We start from the raw sequence: 20,506 nt of genomic DNA, 5'->3' as shown, positions 1-20,506 counted from the left end.
AGCTCTATCGGTTTGTCTCTGTGCGGGGCTGCTGCGGGCCCTGCAGGAGGTGCAGGCTCCCTGTCCCCCAGCCCAGCAAATGCCTCTTTTGCCACATCATCACAAACTCCTGTTACACAAATTGCCCCTAGGGAGAGGTACCGTTCCCATTGAGAACCGCTGTTCTTACTTACAGATCAAATTGAAAGGAAAGTGTACCTTGAGAAGCCAAGTATATAAAGTTTCTCCACACCACAAACTTTGACGCAAAGCAGACCACAGACATTTGCGTGGTCCAAATTACAAATAGACCTTCTAAATGAACCAAAGCAATCTATCAATTTGCCATCACCAATTTTATATGTTCTGAGGAGGGAGCAATCCACACTCACACACTCAAGCGTTGCCGAATATTGCTGCAACCTGTAAGACTCTTGGTCCGAGCCCTTGGCTGTTGGCTCACTATTCCTTTTAACTTCCCTTCTTCTCCTGGGCTGTGTCCTCTTCCTTGCGCTGTGTGTCCTAAACCATAAACCGTGCGTGTATGTTTCCTTCATGTTTGTTTGTCTACTTAGCACCACTCCCTCTGAGTGATGGGTGACTCAGTCCACAGAATCTGGAATCGGAAAGGGTTCAGCCACCAGCTCAGCCACTTTGCTTGTGTGACTCTCAGCAAGTTTCTTGTCTGTGCCAGCGTACCCTCATCTATAAAATGGGACCTGAATTATGTACCTCACAGAATTGTTGTGAAGACTAAGTGAACGAATCTATCAAAGTGCTTAGAACAGTGTCTAGTATATAATGAACACTTACTAAGTGCTGCTATTTTCATTAGTCCCGTGGTCCAATTTAATGCACAGATAATAGTCAAGAGATATTTTCTAAGGTGAAGAGAAGCATCTCAGAAATCTTAGGTCAGATGAACACTTACAAATTTAAAATCAGAATCTCTAAAGAGGGCTGATAAATGTTTATGAGTCAGTTATGAGAACTTCCAGGTATGGAAGATGGAAGCACATTGCCCAGCACCGGTTCTGTTCTAAACCAAAGCCTAGGGAGTGGATGTAGCTCAAGTGGTTGAGCGCCTACTTCCCATGTATGAGGTCCTGGGTTCAATCCCCAGTACCTCCTAAAAACAAACAAAAAACCCACTCTCATTGGGGAGTGGATGTAGCTTAGTAGGTGAGTACCTGCTTCCCCTGTATGAGGTCCTGGGTTTAATCCCTGCTACTTCCTAAACAAACAAACAAACGAACAAACATTTAAACCAAAGGCCAAGAAAATAGCTTTTCAGTAAATGAGTTCCATGAAAATAAAGCACTTGGAGCATAACATTGACCTTTTCCTTGAATGAACATGAATGTTTAAATCCATTCTCCTCTGGGTTTTAAAAAGCATCATTTCAATAAAGTTATCTTCAGCTCTAGTTCATGGATATAGGCTCAATAAAAAGTAATGTCTAGTCCTATTATTCCTCGTGTAATCAGTGTGTTATATCAACTTCAGCAATGAAAAATGTTTTAAAAATAAAGTTTCCCCTGTTAATGGGTTTACATTTTCAATACTTATACTAAAAAGTAACATAGATGTCTTTAGATGGAATGAATTCATTTGTTAGTTCACCAGGCCACCTTTTACAGAGTACCTACCATGCTCACCCTCTGTCCTAAGAGCTTGGAATAAGGAGCAGAAAGCTTCCAGTTTCTTGAAGGCTGAAATCCATGTGTTATTACTGTGATAAGCAATGCGAACTGAGGAAGCAGCCCTGATGAACTCTTCTCAAGGTTACTAAGCCAAGATTTATTATTTCTTCACTGTCCAGTCTGTAGATACCAAGTAAATTCCAGGAAAAAAAAACAAGGAACTGCTTCTTTCTACAGCAAAGCACTGTGGTACTTAGCAAAATAGAAAATTTAGGATTTTGTCTTTGCTTTCCAAAGGTCATAGTTTAATAAGGAACTCAGAGATGCTAACATCAGGGTTGAGAGTATATATAGCAACCTTTACGAGGATGATATATATTATCTATTGTGCAGAACTTAAAGGTGATATATTTCATGTCAGTTAAGAAATTAAATAAATGACCACTGGAAGTGACTCCAGTCTTGGGAGTCTAGGAGGCTTTTAATAAATGTGATGTGGTTAGACCATGGCCTGCAGGTCACCTTCTTTATTCAGTGATTATTTATACTGCTTTGGCAGCATAGGTGGTGGAAATGACATGGTCCTCAAACTAGGTTTTGAGTTTGGAAATGCCTCTGTTTTTGTTACTTAACCTCTCTGAGCTTTAGTTTCTCATCCTCTAAAGTGAGAATGAGAGCACCCTTCTCGTAGGATTACTGTGTGGCTGAAAAGGGACAATGTGAAGTTTCGTGGCAGACAAAGGCTTGTCTTTTTTCCCAGACATCTCAGCTTTCTGCATTATCATGCTGTTATCATGCTCCTCGACTTGCTTAGTTCTTTTCTATTAGGAGGCTCTTTTTCCACCTGTGACTAAGAGCAGATACCACACAAGAAATTCTGCACTTTGTTTCAAAAACTATCTTAATTAATAAATGCTATTGCCTTTTTGGTGGCCTAAAGTTCAAAGATCTCAGAGCTTATGTAAAAAATAGAGAAATCCTACTTTAAGCACCACCTAGAACTCCACCTAAATTCCCAACTTTAAAAACGTGGCTATGAACGGAATCTTTTCATTCCTCAGAAAGTCTTTCGAAGTCATCTGAAACGTGGTGATGAGTTCTACATTTGTGATCAGTCCAGATATTTCCAAGCCGTGAATTTGGTAAAAGTTTTTCTGTTCTGCAGTAAGGCAGTAAGGAACGGAAGTGCTGTAGGAGTTCATTCTGCTAGGCCTAAAGCATCTGACAGGGTGGACGTGTTTTTCTCCTCTACATGGAGAAACACCAGTATATGTCACTTTTCAGGAATGCTGGTGGGTTAGTAAGAGTCTACCAAGAGTGAGAGAGAACCTAAGAAATAGCAATTAATTTTTGGAAGAGGAATCACTAGAGAGAAATGCCATCCCCTTTAAAATGTTTCAAACTACTGCCTTTTCAAATGGTCTCCTTTATTTTTAAAAAATATAGACGTAAAACATATCAAATGACAAATTCAAGCAAATGTTAGCTGCCATTATTTGAAATAATGTGTTTTCCAAACCTTCTCAGAAAAATCAGTGGAGCTGGCCCATGCGCAGTGCTGATGCGCGCAAGGAGTGCCGTGCTACACAGGGGTGTCCCCGGGGTAGGGGAGCCCCACGCGCAAGGAGTGCACCCATAAGGAGAGCCGCCCAGCGCGAAGGAGGGAGCAGCCTGCCCAGGAATGGCGCCGCCCACACTTCCCGTGCGGCTGACGACAACAGAAGCGGACAAAGAAACAAGACGCAGCAAAAAGACACAGAAAACAGACAACCGGGGGAGGGGAGGGGAATTAAATAAATAAAAATAAATCTAAAAAAAAAAAAAAAAAAGAAAAATCATAATTTTCCTAACGGTTTATATGTAAAATTGTTCATTTTCTTTTTTCCACCATTGATATAATTTCCATTTTTAAAGGAAAACATTTAAAAACTAGGCATTTACTAACCATGTGCTTAATGCTTTGCACCACAGTATAATGCTAATTTGAGGATTAGAGACAGAGAGAGAGATAAAACAGCAGGGTTAGTCCTCAAGGAGTTTAACATCTAACTGGGGAAATGAATACATATTCACAGAAAACTCAATTAAGAAGAGAGAGAAATAAATGTATGAAGATTTCTTAAAGGAAATTTGTATCCATTTATATCCTATGGGCAATTCCTTAGGAATTATTTTCAACTTTCCTCACCCTTACTTGGGAATCTTTTGCAAAGCTTGATTTCATTTTTTACCTATACTCTGTCACTTGGGCAGGGACAGAACTTAAAAAAGAAGACAACAACAACAAAATTCCCTTGTTTAGCGCCAACCATTTGCCAGGTATTCGGCTATGCTATGCAGTATGTGCAAACCCATTCAATCCTCAGTATGACCCTGTAAAGCAGGTCTGTGTTGCCCCGGTCACCTCATGTGACACAGGAGGGCGATTGGTAGGGAGGGGTGGGTACATAACTTGTGTGAGGGCCCAGCTTGGCTGCAGTCCCACAGCCAAGCTCTGCAAAACTGAGGCAGCAGGGGCTGCCTCTCTACCATCTCATACTCCTTGCAATAATTTGAGAAAGAAGAGGACAGAGAAAGGGGCAAAGGGCTTTTCATTTTCAACCACTCCATATCTGGGCTCCAGATGGTAGATTTTATCGATAGCAAGCAACTACTTGGGAAATACCAAAGTGCTTTCCAGGCTTTTAAACATAATATATGTAGAAAACTATGCTTTTTTCCATCTAGTAGAAACTGCAATATTTTTCCCTTAACAAATCAATCTTATTGACGCATATTAATAAAACATAAATCCATCTAAAGTGTACAATAAAAAATATGGAATGCTTCATGAATTTGCATGTCACCCTTGAGCAGGGGCCACGCTAATCTTCTCTTTATCAATCCAATTTTAGTATACATGCTGCTGAAGTGAGCACGAAACTGCAATATTTTATTTGCTCAGTGACTCAAGATTACAAAGGAAGATATCAGCTTTGGCTTGTCTAAGAGACAGTCTGTGTTCCTGTATGGGGGGGCTTATAGTATTTCAGTAGGTGGACCTTGGTACAATGTCCTCAATCTGGTCTAAGTTTCTAAAAATATTTTTTTCACATCCTGTAAATCATTATGGCCATTTATAATTATGGACACAGACAAAGATAGGGGGAGAATGGCTTTTCTCTGTTACACATTCAAACCATTACAGGAAAAAAAAGATTGCCTCCTCCATTTGAAACCTGTAAATCAATTTAGTCTTGAGAAGTTGAGCTGTCAAAGGGCCTTGAGGAGCACCAGCCCAGGGTTTCTCTCCAGCGCACCCTCCTCCATGCAACAGAGACAAACTTCCTTAAATTTAGATTTCTCTGCTTTCATGGAGTTCCCTTGGGTTTATCTGATCTGGATTTGCCTTTTTTGTACCTGGATTTGTCTTTGCTGGTTGACTTTTTCTTTTTTTTCCCAACAACTCTCTTTAGATGTCCCTAAAAAAAAGAAAGTTTTATTTCTCTGGATTTGTGTGTACCTGGCTTACTTTTTAGTCCAAACACTCCCCCTTTTTTTTTCTTGACAGTACTAAATAAGGTTAATTGATAATAAGGATTGCTAAAGACAAGTCTACCACTACTGGCATTCCTTAAACGAGATGATACATATGAGAGAGGTTTTTTTAAAATTGCGGTAATTGTAGAAAACTAAATTTTGAGAGAATACAATTTCCCCCATTTAAAAAAAAGGAGTAACTAGTACAATACACCTGTCAACCACGGATTTAAAATGAGACACTAAACATAGATATTCTGGAAAATTTTTGTTAAATAAATAACTTACTTTCATCCTTATGGTTTTACCATCTTAATGTGATTCAGTCTCTTTTTGAAATTATTATTACAAGAGTCTCCAGCTTCATCCTGTTAATCCTGGTCCCCACTCCCACGCCCCTAAAGCCGAAAATTTCAACACAGTTGCTCTGGTGAGCCTGTTACAATGGGAGTCAGGTCACAGCAATTGGGGCTCCAAACACAGGGAGGCTCCCACGATCTCTCACAGTAAAGGCAAATGCCCTGGTCATGGCTTACAAGGACCTTGGGACTCTGGACACACTGAAGTCATAACCAGCGGAGCACCCCCAGGCTCACTCCATGGTAGCCTCCTCCTCCTGGCAGTAGACCAGGATTTCCCAACTTCAGTCCATTGCCATTGCGGACTTTGTCATGGGCAGCGGTCCTGTGCCTCATAGGATGTTCAGCAGCATCCCGGGCCCCAACCCACTAGACAGTGGCACTCACCCTCCTCCCCCGAGTTGTGACAACCACAAACATCTCCAGAGGTTGACAGATGGCCCCTGGGGGTGACAAAAATCACCCCTGTTTAAACCCTGTCGTGCCAGGCATGCTGCCACTTCTGCCTGGGACCCTGTCCTCATACCCACAGAGCTCCTTCTCTTCCCTGCTGCAGATATTGGCTCAAAAACAACTTCTGCAGCGAGGCCTTCTCTGAAGGGCCAGCCCCACCCATTCCCTCGCCTCATTTCTTGCTTTATTTTGCCTCGTGTTGTTTATCACTTTTTAGTATATTGTCTATTTATTCATTTATTTTGTCTGTTATCTGTCTTTCCCTCCAGAACGTGAGTTCTACAACGGTGGTGATATTTTCACATACCATTTGCAGCTGTATCCCCAGCAGTTAGCACGGCACCTGGTGCTCAGTAAATATTTGCTCAGTAAATGAATGGTCATTTGAAGTGCTGACCACAGACATCTCCTCCCTTTTCAAAGCACCCTACTTAACGAGGGACCATATGTTGAGTCTGGAAAGTCCAGATTTTACCTAATTTTGTGTGTGTTTGTTTTCCAGTTTGTTTTGGCATTAAGAAAACACCAAGTCCAAATGTTGCCGTCCCCCACCAACTATTGTAGACACTTGTACCACAAATTTTTATATGCTCCTTTCCCCAGGTTTCTCTTCACTGTCCTCCTTCTATTTCCCTTCTGATTTCTCTCCCTCTCTTTCTCTTTCTGTCTCTCTCTCTATATATAAATATATATGTAAAATCTATCATCTATGTATTCACATATCCATTCAATTATTTGTTGTCCTGTTATGTTATCCATCTCTGTAAGCTGCTTTGAAAATTTGGGGAAAATGAGTCCTGGTATAATATATGTTCAAAATTTTAAAAAAAGATGACTTATTAAATGCTAATTTAGAGTATGATATTTTCACTTTTAGTGAGGTTTTATTTAAATACATTTACACATCAGAAAACAAATGCTTTGCCAAACACCTGTCTCAATCTTAAGTTTAGAAAATATGGTTCCTTATGGAAAAACTGGTAATTAAATCTGATTGTTTTCTATGAATAGTGTTCTTCTAGCCACACCCTGGCTGCTATAACATTTTCAGATAAACAAGAGTTTTTAAAGTTCAGCATAGAAAATTTTCTGGCCGACACTGTATTTATTTAGAATCCAATTCTTCCTGAGCCAAATAATTATTTCCAACCAAACATATTACTGCTAATACATCACAACGACAGCGACTTAGAAGGTCCATGATCTGGGTTCAATTTCATACCTTACTAACAGATAATTAGATATGAAATGTGAGCCAATGAACCCAGCCGGGAAGCTCAATGTAATAATCTGATCACTTCCCTCCTTCAAGGCAAAGGCACTCTTTGTGAACAAGAAAAGAGCTATTTATAGCTGCTCGACCTGCCTGCAGTTATATTAACATTGGTGATTTACGTGATGGCAACCACCAAGAGAAAAACACAGAATACAAATGCTGCACCGTAATCAAACTTTGGAATGGTCGTTCATTTTTGTATTTTAACTTTTCCATTAACAGGATCCATTTTTAAAATAGGCTCTTTCAAATTTAAATTTTAATTTGTATTCCATATTCCATTTATCTAAAGTATTGTTTTCATGAACATCTGAACAAATCAATAAACATTAATTCAATTAGCTGCTCTTAAGGGATTTGGTTCTTAAAGTAGATGAAAATAGTTTGTTACCTATACACAGACATTGTACTTCAGAGTCTAATAATATTACTCAAATTGCAACAGAAGAATACTAAATATTTCTGGGGAAAAAAATCCTCTTTGTGGTAGTTCCAAATAAATTATTTTGAGTAATAATAATGATAATAATATTAATTGCACTAAAACTTAATATGTTCTGGGGGTGCCTGTGTGCCAGGGAGTCAGCCCACCAGGGCTCATTTAAGCCTCACAATAACGGTTAGGTACCTATTAGCATCCTCTCCAAGTTTCCGCTGAGAACCTGAGGCTTAGCCAGTTTACCAGCATGGTTAGGTGGCACGGCCAGCTCTTTATCCCAAGTTTGTCCTATCCCTGGGCCCAAGCTCCTCACCACTGTTTTCCTGCCTCCTTAGCAACTTCCCTACAGCAACTAACAAGTATAAGCCCAAATCTCTTTCACCTCCCGCAGTGGACATTCTAATTCCTTTCTCTTTGCCTTTGTTCCTGCTTTCTCCCTCTCACCCAATTATTTTTTCGGTGACTTCTACTTGATTCCCTCTTCTTTTTTTTTTTTCTTATCTCTTTTTTTTTTTTTTTTTATTGACTCTGTAATAATATTACATTAAAAATATATATGTGAGGTCCCATTCAACCCCACCCCCCCACCCCCCTTCTCCCCCCCCAACAACACTCGTTCCCATCATCATGACACATCCATTGGATTTGGTAAGTACATCTTTGGGCACCTCTGCACCTCATAGACAATGGTCCACATCATGGCCCATACTCTCCTCTATTCCATCCAGTGGGCCCTGTGAGGATCCACGATGTCCGGTGATCACCCCCGAGGCGCCATCCAGGGCAGCTCCACGTCCCAAATACGCCCCCACCTCTCATCTCTTCCTGCCCTTCCCCATACCCATCGTCCACCATGATTCCCTCTTCTTTACAAAGCTTTCCTTACCTACCAAAATTCACATTGGACCCCCTCCTCTGAAACTCTAAATACCACACAGAATGGAAGTTTATTCAAATTTGTTGCTGTGTAAAGACCATTTTCTGATCAGTTTATTTCAGTCAAGTTTGCTTCCCATAAAATACTTTCAAAGATTCTTTCCCTCTGGTCAGTGCACAACTAGTACATAGCAAAACTGAAAATGTACTTTGACTTGACAATTTCCCTATGTCTCTTTTGTAGGAGTATTTTGAAAGGATTAAACCTTAATACAATGATTCTAAAATCTTTTACAAATGAAGATATGAGAGTGTTAAAAAGTTTAACAAAGGAAAACAATTTTACTTGTAGCAGGTATATATAAGGCTTAACAGTTTCTTATAAACAAAGTAGCCTTAAATCAGTCATTTTATAGATCATGGAGGGCCCAAGTCTCTCCAAAGCGTGGATACTGAATGTAAAGAACTGATCGTTTGAGCCACCCAGTCTCTAGAGGTCATGGAAGGATTCCATCCACCAGGACTTGATCAGGCCATCCCTCACCATCCACACAAGGGCTACTCTCTGCCTACACAAGAGTTCCCAGAACTTTCATTTCATTTAACAAAATGAGCAATCCTAGCCAAGCAAAGTATCTGAAAACTTGCTTTCAGCAGCACCTGATGCCTTTCTTTGCATAATTTCTGTAGCATACAGAGCAGCCCACACTGCTATTCTAGAGGGAGAATTTATACAATGTAAAAATGTAAATCCCACATCTATGGCTCTCAGCCTACTTCAAAAACATAAAGCCATCTAAAACTGATAAGATATTTAGCTTTTTTAAACTGCTTACAACACATCGAGCATTATTCAAGTCTCATCACTAGGACGAGACATTCGCCCTCTATCTCTGTTGTTTAATCTTCAAGGAGAAATAGAAACATTGCTAAACATTTGGTTCTCCTGTTGTATCTGTCTTTAAGTTCAATTCAGGGGCAGGTACTGAATGTTTGGTATGCATCAAAAACTGTGCTGGGGGGAAGCAGATGTGGCTCAACGGATAGAGCATCTGCCTACCATATAGGAGGTCCAGGGTTCAAACCCAGGGCCTCCTGGCCTGTGTGGTGAGCTGGCACACACACAGTGCTGCTGCATGCAAGGTGTGCTGTGCCACGCAGGGGTGTTTCCTGCGCAGGGGTGCCCCACGCTCAAGGAATGCACCCCACAAGGAAAGCCGCCCTGCATGAAAAAAGCACAGCCCACCCAGGAGTGGCGCCGCACACATGGAGAGCTGACGCAGCAAGATGATGCAGCAAAAAGAGACACAGATTCCCAGTGCCACCTGACAAAAATGCAGGTGGACACAGAAGTACACACAGTGAATGCACACAGATAGCAGACAATGGAGAGGGGGAAGGGAAGAGAAATAAATAAAATAAATCTTAAAAAAAAAACGAAAACACAGAGCTGTGCGAGGCATCAGGAATTGAAGATGAAGATGCAGTCCGAGCTTTCGAGTGTTGCAACCTAGTTGTGGAGACAAGCACAGAGAGCATTCTGGTTTACAGGGATGAAGACAGATCAGGAGGGAGAGAGGAGGGAGAATTAGGGAAAATCACAGAAGAGTGACATAGGAGCTGAGACATAAGGAAGGACAGAGAAGGGGCACCGGGTGCTACCGGTCAAGGGAGCAGCGGTGGCCACAGAGGCATGAGTGTACTGGGTGTGTGCAGGTGTGGCTGCAGCTGGTACAAGGCGCCCTTGTGCAAATTAGGGGAAAAAAAGGATGGATGCAACCACGTGGTAATGTGACTTGCTGAACCTGCCTATACCAGAGCCTTGTCTTCAGGGAGGGACAATAATCCAGAATAACTGGAACACTGGAACTGGAAGCACATGCCTGGAGAGGAAGCTTGTGAGGGTCTTGAAAGCAGTGCCAAGGAGCATGAACAAAGCTGCAGGCATGAGGAAACCACTGAGGTTTTCCTTAAGGAGGCATGTTTTGAAAGGTCATTCAGATGGCAGCATGGAGAATGGATTAGAATTGGGAGGGAAATGGAGTTTGAAAGCCCAGGTAGTGACTTCCTGGGGTAGTTAAGGTATGAGATGATTAAGGCCTAGACCATGGCAAGGGATCCAGTGGTCTAAGTGGGTGGAAAAGAATTGGATAGGTAAAGGAAAAAGAGCTGGCAACAGGGACGAAGTTTAGATTTGGTGGGGGCGAGGGCAAGGGGGACATGGAATTCTCAGTGGTTGTAATCAGAGCCCAGGAAGCAAAGATAGAATGCCTCATCCACGTGCTATCCGAGGCCGAGGTACGGGGCAGTCGGGCTGGGACTGGTGGCTGTTCTTCATGGCAGCAACACAGCAGGAGAGAAAGGTGATTTGACATCACCAGTGACTATCAGGGAATGACAGGAATACTGGAAAATGAGGAGAAAGGTATGATAAATACAACGGCCGTGAAGAACGGTAGGAAAAGCTAGACGTCACATAGATTGGATATGATTCCCAACCTAGTGCTTACTGCATGGTGCTGGACATTCATTCGATGTTTATGGGTCTCAGCTCTCTACTCTGTGTTATGATGGCATCTCATAGGATTGATAAAAAGTAGTGGTCAGCAAACGAGGGCCCGTGGGCCCAATTCAGCTGCTGCCAAGTTTTATTGGAAGCTGTCTACACCCGCTCGTTTCTATGGGCTGGAGGGCTGCTTTCACATTACAATGAGAGTTGAGTAATTGGGACAGAGACCATATGGCCCAGAAAGGTGAAAACATTCCCCATCCGCCCTTTACAGAAGTAGTTTGCTGACCTCTTTTGTAAAGGACCCATATGAAAGGTCCCAATCAGTGAATGGCACAAAGTAGATGCTCAGTTAGATTCTTTTCCTCATGTTCTCTTGGGATGGTGAGATTACGGACTGAGGAGACGAGAATGTGGCCTTCATGCCATGACCCCAGGCTTCAGGGAACAAGGTTTATTTTCCCAGGTTGCAAAGGAAGCAGTATTGTTAGAAAAGAATTGATAGCAGAATAAGAAGGTTCTACAAGAACACTCTGTTGATATTAAGAAGTTATAACCATACCTCACAGAGGGTTTTGAAAACAGAAGCTAATATAGCTTTGTTGAAAGGCAGCTGTTCCTGTATCAGGTATCAATTAAGAACAATCTCTTACCCCAGAGTTAAATTTCTGCTCAAAACAGAAGGCTCTGAGGATACTGACAGTTCTTATAAAGAAGAGGAAAGAAAAGCCAGCTTACCTTGCACAGCCAGAGCTTAGCAATTAAGGGGGGTATAGGGAAAGTAAAGAATCAGATTCTCTCTAGTAGAGAGGAAAAATAAAATTTGGATACTGATTTTACAGAGTTAAAAAAAAAAAAGGAGCTGCGAAGCAGGTGCGAAGGGAGAAGTGTGCAGGGGATGAGGTGAGCCTCCTCAGGCAGAGAGAAAACAAGAGCTTAACGGAAGCAATGACAACGTATGCACATTTGGGCTCTGCTGCAACGTGAAAGCCATTTGGATACTTTCGAAGTACCCATTGTTGGCAAAGCAGTACCACCTTGGAGAACCCTGTCTGCACTAGCAGTTTGCCGTGCAGCAGTCTCATCACAGCCAGGCCATGATGTCTAATAATTTTCAGGCTCAATTTTAGATGTATGCATCAAAGTGTGGCAATGCAGAAAAGGTCATCAAAGCTCTGGGCATTTGCTGAATAACTTAACAAAGAGATAAAGCAAAGCTTTGTTTATAAACAAAGACAGAAACCTAACCACTTTTTTGGATTGTAATATATCTTTAGGAATAGAAATGTACCTGGTATATTGTTAAAATATTTCTGTCAAACAGTTTGGCACCATTGAAACCACCTTATGCATAATCTGTACATAAAATTTTGGGAAGAATGTATGTGATTGGCACTTTGTAAATTTACATGCAATTTACAATATTTATAAAAGTTCAAGAGCTAGGATTTGAAAATTAAAGACCAAGTGCTTAAAACAGACTTTTGCTTTGAATTTTAATATTATTCATAATGCAATTACTTTACTTATATAATACATTTTTTAGCTGTTAAAAGGACCTTTATTGTCAAATTGTAAAATAAATAGAAAAATAGATTGAAAGACATTACAAATTTTAAAAGAGTGCAGCGTGCAGAATTCATTTAAGAAATATAATAGAATGGGCTACCTTTTTACATAATAGCAAACTCATGTTATCCTAGATTCTAGCTACTATTTTATATTTTCTTCCATTGCACATGGAATTCATTTCATTCATAGTACAGAAAATTATCACCCTTTTAAAAACAAGTTTTTCTGCTTCCAAACTAAAAATTGCACTATAAAGGAATGGGTTTTTCACCTTAAAGATATTATACAGGGCCTCTGCTAGTTTCCTAAGTGAAAATTTCCACTGTATTAATGAAACGCATCTAGTTTATCACAGCAAAAATATGTTGCTTTATTTTATAGGTAGTGGCAACTGATTTATTCAGTTAAATTCTCACTGAAACTACATGCTCTGACACCAATGTAAAAGTTATATAGTCCTATACAAAATGTTGCCTGAGACAGCTATAACTCCAAGATGTAAACTAAAATTGAATTTTTAAAAGAAATCTTTATCTGTGGAACCCATTTGGTTGAGGACTTAACTTTTTTTTTTTTTTAAGATTTATTTTTATTTATTTCTCCCCCCACTTTCCCCCCATTGCCTGCTCTCTGTGTCCATTCACTGTGTGTTCTTCTGTGCCTGCTTGTATTCTCTACCTAGGCAGCTCAGGGACCTGATCCTGGGACCTTCCAGAGTGGGAGAAAGGCAATTACTGACTTGTGCCATCTTGGCTTCCTGTTCTGCTACATCTTCTTGTCTTCCTATTTTCTCTCCTCTGTGTCCCTTGTTGCATCATCCTGCTGTGCCAGCTCTCCATGCTGGCTGGCAGTCCTGCGTGGGGTGGCTTTCTTGTGCAGGGCAGCACTTCTGCACAGGGCAACATTCCTGCATGGGTTGGCACTCCACATTGGCCAGTTAGCTGCCTGGGCGAGCTTGCCCTAATCAGGAGGCCCTGGGCATCAAGCCCTGGACCTCCTATATGGTAGATGGGAGCCCAGTTGGTTAAGCCACATCTGTTTCCCAGGACTTAACTTTGATAATACCAGATAAGACACAACTGCAGTTGAATATCCAAAATTGCACTCTAAATATAAAACCTAGAGTGCAATGTTGGATACTCAACTGCAGTTCTTTCTCTCATGTGCAAATATCCTGAGGTTCATTGCAGGGAAGAGCTGAGCTGGAATTACTTGGCCGCCCTTGGCAATGGTATAGGTTTGAGCAGCTATTTAAAGTGGCTTTCAACATTTGTGGTTGCATCAGGGGTGACACAATAAGAGAGAAGTCAAAGAGATAAATCCAGGGTGGCAATGACCTCTAGCATCCTGTAACAAAATCCTGTGAGACTAATGAAAATACTTCTTTCTGCTATTCTTGGACCATGAGAGCACTTTCCATGGATTTTCATCCCTGGTCACGTTATCAGGTTATCACAAAAGTTTATATTCAGAATGAGCTGTCTTATTTGGATGACAAAGTTACATCTACCCTCCAGTACTAAGTCAGGGTTGAAGTTCACTGCATTTCTGTGCAGGCAGATTCATTATAATACAACATGAACTAATGGAATGGTGCCAGTGGGTTCAAGTAATATGCATCACATACACACAACATGTACACACACAAAAGAACAGACTTAACTGAGGTATCCTCTGTGGGGGTAGCTGCTACCTGGTTTGTCCATCCTAAACAAAGAAACTTGACTGCAAACATCAGTTGGATCTATCTACTTAGGTGCCTGTCCTTAGTAATATCCAAAGGAGCTCTTTTACATAAAGCTTTAGAAAGCCATTAAATGGGATAGTTTAAGGGGAAAACATTCATTTTATGCATTAGCTAATGAGGTAAACATAAATATATATACAGCCAGAAGTAAATTATATGTAAGTACAAATCTGTTATAGTTCTGATGTTAGCTTTTAGTACCTCCTGGGAAAACCTGCCTCTGTTTCAGTAACTGCATTCTCTTCTGTGCTGGGTCATGTCTAACTGCTCTCCACTAAGATTAGTTCCATCTATATGTCAAGGCTGACATAGCAAAATTGCAGAAGTTCTGTTCGCAAACACGCAGTCATCAACAACTATGGTTGGTAGAGACACCTGAAGTATAGCTCGTCCCAAGGCCATAGCCTGAGAGGGCCTTTTTCCTTCTCCACCCACTGCAGAAGCAGGAAGGGTCTAATTGACCAGCCAGGTTTTGAAGGGCAAGAAAAATTTCCATACTGGCTGCTATCTGACAAAGTTTCTCTCACCTCTTAGAATACATAGGTAGGATGTTTTTTAATGAGGGGTGTGTCCTGAGAGCTTTACAAATCTCTACAATTCCATAAAATTTCCCTTATAAAATATAGGCACAGGTAATGAGACAGCGTGACAATGAGAAGAAACCAAATTGGGTTAACTGGTGGTGCTGGATAGGCTCACTCCCTACCAAAGGCCAAGTTCAACTGAATATGATTCAGATTTATGCCTCAGCACATACAGATTATTGCATGTCATGGAACTTTGGGGTTGTTGTGAAGCAGAAGAAAACCACCAATGCTAAATCAATGCCTCAGCCAGACAAAACCCTAAAGCAACCTATGTTTATTTCATCAACTGGACTTTAGCAGTTGGGTTTGTGTATGTGTGTGTGTAACCTACAAAAAAATAATTTTTATTCCAGTAATTCTTCTAGAATCAACTTTGTCAATTATTTTCAAAACAACTTTCTTCATGACATGAAATTCAAATGGGTTATACAGTTACCAATTTAAGAGTGACTCTTATCTTGGGTCATTTAACAGTATTCACTGCAGTCACTAGGTAAGTTTTTCTAATCATGAACACAAACTTTATAAATTTCAAATTCTATTTGAAATTACAAAATTGTCACATCTGAATTGAAATTATTTGAAGCATTTTGAAGAAAGTGAGAAATGTCCTAGTGTTTTGTAGCAATTTAAAATATATTTCTTCTACTCTTACTTTTACTTTTAATTTTAAAAAATTTTATTGGAATTATTAGTGTTGGTGTTTCCAGTAGCTGCCTCAATCCTTTTGTGAAATAAGGCAGAAGTATAGAGGAATTAAAAGTAACTGAATGCGGGAAGCAGATGTGGCTCAACTGGTAGAGCATCCACCTACCATATAGGAGGTCCAGGGTTCGAACCCAGGGCCTCCTGGCCCATGTGGTGGCCTGGCCCACACGCAGTGCTGCCACGCGCAAGGAGTGCCATGCCACGCAGGAAGGTCCCCCACGTAGGAGAGCCCCACGCGCAAGGAGTGTGCCCCACAAGGGGAAACGCCCCATGCAAAAAGTGCAGTCCCCCCAGGAGTGGCACCACACACATGCAGAGCTGACGCAGCAAGATGATGCAAGAAAAAAAAGAGACAAAGATTCCTGGAGCCGCCAAGAATGCAAGTGGACACAGAAGAACACATAGCCAATGGATACAGAAAGCAGACAAATGGGGGTGGGGGAGAGGAAGGGGAGAGAAACAAATAAAATAAATCTATATTAAAAAAAAAAAAGTAACTGAATGCAGAGTAGGTGTAGCTCAGTAGTTGAGTGCCTGTCTGGAATGTACAAGGTCAAGGTCCTGGGTTCAAGCCTTGGTACCTCCTAAAAAAAAAAAAGAAAAGAAATGAAGGGTCCAAAGCTCTCTTTCTTTTGAGATGATTTAAATGTAATAAATCCAATAAAACAGTCAATATTTTATGTTATATGCAGTATTGAATAAAAATTGCCTAATCTGACATTTTATAACAAACAGTAATATATGAAAAGGTTCTCTGGGAAGAGATTAGTTTCATGCTATATGCGGTATATTTCTGCAGAATATAAAAGCAGCTCATAAAAGGGAAAATATTAGTGACACACTGAAAATACTATCTTTCCAGTTTCAGTTTCAGCATTACTGCTATATCTGTACCTAAATGATATTTTATAGTAATAAGGATGGTAACTGATAATAATAAGGATGGCCTCAAAATTGTAAGAAATGATGGGTGGAAAAGTTAACTAGTAACAATACAAATAAATATGGGATGAAGCAATGACTTAACATTGCCGTGAGGAATCTCAAACAGCAACATGACTGTACTTCCATGTAATTATTAGGAGAACTTTCAGGAAAAAAAGTTCTGCTAGAGAACATAAATGCTAAAATACAAATAATAGAGGCAAGGTATCTGAGGTGAAGGCATATATGCACCACTGGAATTTTCCTTATAAGCTCTGTATTAGTCAGCCAAAGGTGTGCTGGTGCAAAATGCCAAAAATCGGCTGGTTTTTATAAAGGATATTTGTCTGGCGTAGGAGCTTACAGGTACCAGGCCATAAAACATAAGTTACTTCCCTCACCAAACTCTATTTCCACGTGTTGGAGCAAGATGTCTGCTGATGTCTGCAAGGATTCAAGCTTCTTGGGTTCCTCCCTTCCTCAGGTTTCTTTTTCCTGGGCTCAGGGTTTCTCTCTTCCTGGGGCTTGCTTCTGTTTCCTCTGTGTGCTGACTTCCCAGGGCTCCAGCTTAAGGCGTCAGCATCAAACTCCAACACCAAAACTCCAACATTAAAAACCCTCCAACTCTGTCCTTTGTCATGTCCTTTATCTGTGAGTCCCCACCTACCAAGGGGTGGGGACTCAATGCCCTATTGGCACAAGAGGTTTACCTGATTACTTAATCAAGTAAACCTCTGAATCCAATATAACCTAATATGTCCAGAGGAAAAGATCAGTTTAGAAACATAATCCAATATTTCTTCTTGGAATCCATCAATAATATGAAACTGCTATAAGCTCTTAGAATTTGGAAAGTATTTGGAGTTTTTTTTTTCTTTTCTTTTCAATGAAAAATAAAGCTCACATAAAAACACTTGATCAAAAACATTATTCAATTCTTTCTAAAGTCTTCCAAAGTAGAGAGTGTTAAATATTGTGACCATTCCTTCATAATACTTATCTAAAATAGTGGATCATTCACTTTATAATGTCTCTTATTTGAAAGAAAGAAAACACATCTGTTAAAAACCAAAGCAGTATACATGAATTTTCAACACCAGAGCATTTAAATACTGCTAATGCATTCTGTTTTGTGATAACATTAAATAAAGTAGAAGGAAATCTTCAGGTTATTTTTTACTTTGAAAATGATAATTACTTATTGAGCTTTAAAAAATCAAACTTGAAAGAAATCTGAAAGTCTTCCATTAATATTAATGGCAACTAATGATTTTTCTAAAGAAATGGGAAAACTTCTTGAAAATTAAGACTGGCCCTCTTCAGATGTAACCAAGAAACAAAGAGGAATTGAAAAATGCATGATCCTTTGGTGATTTATTTTTGTCATGAATATAGTCACATTTAAGGTGGTCATAAAATGTATTGCCCAAACTGGAATGCTTTTAAGAGGGAAAGGAGATGGTATTAATTAGGCTGGTACAAAAAGCATAAATCAAGACCATCCCAGGAAAGCTAGAACCTGTGGCATCCTAGGTGGATGTGGGATGTGAGATTTTTATGAACTTCCTCCTCTTTTTTTACTCTTCTCTCTCTGATTAAATGAGACCAAGTGAGCAGAGACGGGCACATTTCCAGGGAAAGTCGAGAAGCAAGGATCTCGAAATAGGACCACTAGAGTTAAAAAAAATATTTGAGAAACAACACAATACTGTTTTCTATCTTATCTGTTTTATTTCATTATTCCTAATTTCTTCCAGGCAATTCTTCCTAATTTCAACGTGTAGAAATATGGATGGCATAAATAAGAAAGGAAAGAGAATGTATCTCCAAGCTAAACCTCTATAGACTAGACAAGTTCTTTTCAACTCTGTCTCCTGTTAACCCCTGTGGTTCTTGTGCTGTGTTATCAGAAGAGCAAACCTCATCTTTACAGATGTAGAAAGGAAAGGAAGGGAGAACAGAAAAGAATGCAGAAACAGCATGATTAGCATACTAATTAGGCCACTGTCTATCTAAGATATGAATTAGAATGCTGTGCCTCGATGGAGGGAGAATGTGTATGTGCTCATAATGCATCAGTTCATCTTTTTGGCCACTTATGGTTTCAATGGCTATTACTGTTGTTTATCACTAAGAAAGTCACCTGAGAGTTTTATATAGCCAGAGTTGTTCATTTGGCTGTCTATATATACATTTAAGTGCAATGTCAAAGTTCAGTTTTTGAACTAAGAGGCAATCATTTACGGTTCTGTTCCAATGCCTTCCTTTCTTACACTCAATGCATTAAAACAGCTGGTACATGTAAAATAAATAAAATGAGACTGATGGGCATTCTTCTTCCCTTGGTGAGTACACAAAGTTTTTTGCTTTGGTTTATTTCTCTTTATTATTTCCATAGCTTGAAAGGCCCACACCCTGAAGTGTGGCTCTCAGGGATTTATCATCAATTAGGCAAGCAAACAGGTGCCATCACCTGGGGAACTCAAAAACTTTGACCCCTGGCTATCCAGAGAGCTGGAGTTCCAGGGACAGACTCTACATGTGCCACCAGCGGGTCACCCCCTGACCCAGGGATGACTGAGGTCTTCCCAGCCCTCCCCACGTTGCTTTGGGCGCCGTGGTGTGCCACGCCAATGATGAAGTCCATGTGGGTGTAGGATGTAATGAGCCACAGCAGGAAAGGACGCCAACTCCTTCCCCTAATCCCATGTATTTTCAAAGGGAGCAATATCATCGCCCAGGGGAGAAAACTGGTGAGGGTAAAAACATCTTAGATATTACAATAATTTGTGGCCTTCCAAAGCTCAACCCCGTCTGACAAAAACTTAGTCCTTGGTATTAAATTTCTCTCATTAGGGAGACTTTAATGGAAATTTTCTCTTTAGGGAAATGTTAATGAAACCAGGTTGAAAAACACTTCTCTATTCAATCATTTCCTCTTTCCTCATGCTAAAATGGAGCCATTTCCTGAAGAAACAAGGGCCAAAGAGAGCGAAAGAGAGAAAAGGAGGGAAAAAGATGAAAGTAGATGAGGAAGGAGTACTTGGATAAATAAGTGGTAGTTGTGGGTAAATGAGGAAATTAGAAGAGGGAAGCAGATAACGAAGTAGTGCCCCCACCCTACTACCCAGTATCTTCCTCAACAAAGCTATTAGATGGCTCAGGGTCTCCTAAAAGGTCTGGGGAGAATAGTACTAATATTAAGACGAGTATAAATTATGAAGAATAAATTTTGTACTGGTTCAGATGACAGAAATGACTTTCTGGGGAGTTTGCCTTATATTGTTCTTCTCCATTAAGGGCTACTTACTTTCTAGCTTCCTGACCTTATACCTGACATCGGCTTGTTGGCCAGCACTGCCCTGCATACGGCATGCTTTCTGTGCCCATGCAGAGGCCGACTCAGAGAGCTCAGCCATTCTGATCTGGACCTGGCTGATTTCCTTCATTCTTGACCTTAAGCCATGGAGAAAGTAGTCCCTGTACTCATGACATCAGGTGGACAATGTTACTTCCAGTCTGTGAATCATCCCAAATGCTGCAGAACCTAGAACCCATTTCAAACACCTCTTAGACTGAGGTCTCTGTAAGCAATAAATAAAGGGGGAATAGCTAGTGCAGTGCCTTTGGGATGAGGTCAAAGAAAAGAGAGAAACATGTTTCCAATCCAGAGGCAGAGTAAATGGCCCTGGCCTGGAAGAGGTACAAGACCAAATCTCATTCCAGTTCATTCCCTGGAAACTGGCAGCCAGTTAAGTCCATCTCCTCCCCTTACATGTCCCTAAGAAAGGCATATCAAAGCCAGCAATTTCATGTCATGGTGATCCAGAGATTTGTCCCAGCCATGCCCTGGGTCCTTTTGGTTGGGCCACACATTCACAAATAGTCTCAAATTTCAACATTGTACATTATCTC

General features: G+C 40.5%; 1 protein-coding gene and 1 non-coding gene across 2 annotated transcripts in view; both read right to left on the bottom strand.

The window, feature by feature from the left end:
• The window catches only part of KCNB2 (potassium voltage-gated channel subfamily B member 2), a 448,889-nt gene that overhangs the window by 392,042 nt on the left and 36,341 nt on the right, over nucleotides 1-20,506 (bottom strand). The window lies entirely within an intron of this gene.
• Nucleotides 4,434-4,540, bottom strand: LOC111765131 (U6 spliceosomal RNA). Its single transcript, XR_002797547.1, has one exon. It is a non-coding gene; the product is annotated as a U6 spliceosomal RNA (small nuclear RNA).

This window comes from Dasypus novemcinctus, chromosome 14, assembly GCF_030445035.2.
Source record: "Dasypus novemcinctus isolate mDasNov1 chromosome 14, mDasNov1.1.hap2, whole genome shotgun sequence".
NCBI lineage: Eukaryota > Metazoa > Chordata > Mammalia > Cingulata > Dasypodidae > Dasypus > Dasypus novemcinctus.
Note: the sequence above shows the minus strand (reverse complement) of the source record. Positions and strands in the feature narration are given on the sequence as shown.